The 3,994-nt window shown below is 33.0% G+C and overlaps 1 pseudogene; it reads right to left on the reverse strand.

Annotated features, from left to right (window-relative positions):
- Positions 1 to 1,657: 1,657 nt before the first annotated feature.
- On the reverse strand, positions 1,658 to 1,774 carry LOC120593364 (uncharacterized; annotated as a pseudogene).
- Between the last annotated feature and the right edge of the window lie 2,220 nt (positions 1,775 to 3,994).

Consider the following 3,994-nt stretch of genomic DNA (forward strand, 5'->3'; position numbering starts at 1 on the left):
AGACATCATTCAACGACAGATGTTTAATTCTTTCCTCTTTACAATCCCACAGACCTGGAATAAAGTTAAATGAATCTTTAAATGTGCATCTTTACATAAAGAACCAGTCCAATGTAAGCCTGGTGACTATTGAGGGCAGCTGTGCTTTACTCAGTGAGCAACGCAGAGGTTCAGCCTGTTTCAATCTGATTCCGTTGTCACAACACAAGGCTCTTTATGGTACAGGTAAATAAAAAGTTTTTTACTGCCACAAACTATGTATGAGAGGGCTGGAGAAGCTGGTCACCTATGTGTGCAGAAGGGAATGGGTAACCAGAAATTTGTGAGCAATATCTACCCTATACTTAACCTGTAAGACATAAGGCAAAGGCAGGAAGTAGAGAATGTGCTGTGAGCAATTCAGTTTCTTTATAAACATTACTTTATTAACCTTAATAATTGCTCTTATCTAAGGTAAATCCATTTGGATAGATAAACCCGTGTTTATGATACAGGAAACAATGAGCACCTGATATTCATAGATGTCAGAAACTGAGAGACTATATTATTCAAACTCCTAATGTGGTATGTCTGGGGGATATGGCACTGTATATAATCAAGAGTGCACACCCTTGATTTTAGAAATTAGAAACACACACACACACACACACACACACACACACACACCCCAAATATGAACTCCGGATTTACAAGTGTTGAAAGCATTAACTATGAATTTAAACGTTTTTTCAGTTATTATTATTTGCTAAGTAGAGCTGAGGATTTGTTCTTGCTTGCCAAGCATTTCATATAAATAGTTTTCTTAATGAAAAGAAGCTGAGAAAGATTTAACTTTGAAAAGGAGATTATGATTAAAATTCTTAGAATTGCAGCCCACAGGGACAAATATTATTATGGACTAGGTCATTTATAGAAATAAGTTTTAAAATTCAACTCTACTAATTAAGTTACTAAATTCATGCACAAAGTTGACTTAATAATTCCATATATACATATGTGCAGTAGAATGAACAGCTTTCTTAACACCTGAGATATGAGTCATTTTGTCCAAAGCAAGCCAGGCTAGTGAGCTATATTACAGAATAATGAAATTTTAAGGGGGGAAATAGTTCTGACATAATTTTAAAAGTGTATTTTATCTATTAAAGTGGACATCTGTCAACTAATGCTTTTAAAGCATTTTTTAAAATAAAAAAATATGAGTTTTTTGTTGCCAAATTTCTTGAATTAAGATAAATCTAAAGTATAAATTAAATATTGACTTATTTCTAAAGTCACTCCTGTGTATTATTTTAGGCACTTAGGTGGCACTTAAATTCTTCGAGTCAATTGGAATTCAATTTTTTTCCTGTCATTATTTCAGCATAAAAAGCTACTTTAATTTGTAGATATATGATTTACAGTTAAAATATTTAAAACATATTTTTCATCTGCTTTTTTGTTGCCATCACTTTCCTCTGACTTATGTGTTCTGTCTCAGCATTTCAGTATATATGACATTGTTTCCGACTTGGTTTTTACTCTGAGTTTCTATTTCATTTTAAATTCCAATCCTTCCATAATCTTTGAGCTTTTATTAGTTTCCCTCTCCAGAGACCAGAGCACTATTGCTAAATCTCAGAAAAAAACTGAGTTTGGCCACTTTTATTTTTTGTAATGCCTACAGCACCTGGTATTCCTAGGTGGTCTCCCATCCAGGTACTAACCAGGTCTGACCCTGCTTAGCTTCTGAGATCAGACAAGATCAGGTGTTCAGAGTGGCATGGCTATAGACGAGTTTGTCCACTTTTACATTGACCTCCTTATTTTTATTAAAACCCAGATGGAATTTTTAAGTTTTGTATGCCATTTGAGTTTTCTATATGCTTTCTTTTTACCCAAATCATGACTAGAAATTGGTTTATCCTTTAGTTAATTTGCTTCACACACCCAAATTCACCCTAGATGAGCAAGTTGCATCCTCCATTGCCCATTTTACTCTAAAGCATCTCTGCCCTGCTCTGTCCACCAAATCTCATGAAACATCCTGAAACAGAACTATCGTCAAATGATCTTTGCCTTCCAAACAAGAAAAATGGATCTATTCTTTTTTATTTTGATATTTAAAGTAGCATATATGTTAATATCAATTATGTATTTAACTCATTACTTAGAACAAAAAGAAACTGGTATGCAAGGAAAAGTTAAAAGGAAACAACATAGGTGTAATGAAACAACTATGTCAATGTTATCTATAAATATATTTTCACATTTGAGAAATTTGTTTCATGGAATATGGTGGTATTTGCTCTCTTTCTCTTTCTCACTCTTTACTCTAAATATTGGCTATGAAAGACAAGCATTCACTAATCCATCCTTCATTGAGGCACTATTACCTCAAAACATAAGAATTCTAATTGTTAGAAAATGACATCACTTGAGAGACATTAAGATTGTATAATGTATTATATGTGGTAACTAAATATCTTTAAATTACTAAATATCTAATCATATGTATATTATTTATTTCACTCCTAATGGCTGAGAAGTTGTAGTGCCTTCCTGGTTTTGTTTTTTGTTTTTTGTTTTTTTTTTACTGATGTGGCATATGCATGGCACTCTTAGGCTCTCCCTTCTTTAAAGCCTCACCTCCAATATTTTCAGAGCCCATGAACTTCTACTGTCTCTGGAACATTTTCATTTATGTGTTTGGCTCACTGAGTTTCTCATGTATTTATGATACTGGAAGAATGAGAAAGGTGAAGAACTACTTTTTTTACTTTTCATATAAGCATCATTTTAATGCTCAGGTTTTTCAGTGTATAATTTCTATTTATTTCCATTTCTTTTGTTGTTATTGTTGTTATTTTTAATTCCCCACTGAGAAGAGAATCATTTTTGGTGCTCAGAACTTTAGAAGCTTTGTTCTTGTCTATCAGTTTAGTTTTTCTGGGTAGAAAAGCCAGCTCCTCCCAGGAATATTATCTCTAACCCAAAAGAATCAGTTTGATATTATAGGCTTGTTTCATAGGGCCACTAAACCATGTGTCCAATATTTGAAAGCTTCCTACAAATTTTTCATGTGACTAGAATCATTATTCAACATTTATTGAATATACATCATGTACTAGACACTAGAGAATAATGTATGAATAGATTTTGTCTCTGCCCACATGGACTTACAATCTTATAAACTTACCTGTTGCAAACATTGATACCAAATAATCCGTAAATACAGCATGACTCCATATTTAGCTTGACAGCTCTACAATATTGTCATGTAACCATTTATTTAAATCTTTCCTAGTGAAGCATAGATCTCAGTTATTGTCATTGAATATTTTACTCTGCTTCTTCCAATAATATCAGTTCAGAAAGCCAGTCACTCTGGTTTATCTGTAAATTGGTACTTTTTAAAAATGGCTTTTCCAGGAAAATGTGAAAGGCTTTGATAGTGCTAAAAAAGAGTATCAGGGTGAATTTTACTCTGATCTTAAGTTCTTGTGTTACTAGGCAGCTCCAATCATGATATTTAATAAAATAAGTTACAAAAGGGGAAATGAAAGAAATATTGGGTGAGTTTCTAGTTTTATAAATCAGACTCATTTCTATGCTATAAGAACAATGGAATAACCTTAAAACATTTAATTACATTGATTTTTAAAATTTGTCATGAAAATTAAATGGAGGAGATTGCTAAATATCAGAAAATATTTATTTATTTTAAAAAAATATGATTTCTTTAGCGAGGTCTCTGATACTGAATGTTTATGAGAAACATTAAGAGGCTTCCAGTTTTCAATTCCACATGTAAGGAGGTTGGAAATTGTCACTCCATCCTAACAAAAAAGTAAAAACTAACTAGAGTGAAAAATCGCAACTCTTCTTAAGATCCACAGGAGTGGTGAGGACACAGGCAAACCACTGCCCCAAAGACTGGAGAGACAGACAGCCAAATACAGAGAATAATAATTGGCCAGTGCAAAGGCTCAGGAACAGAGACCATTGTGAGTAC

The sequence above is a fragment of the Pteropus medius genome, unplaced genomic scaffold, assembly GCF_902729225.1.
Source record: "Pteropus medius unplaced genomic scaffold, Ma_sr-lr_union100, whole genome shotgun sequence".
In the NCBI taxonomy this organism is placed as follows: Eukaryota; Metazoa; Chordata; class Mammalia; order Chiroptera; family Pteropodidae; genus Pteropus; species Pteropus medius.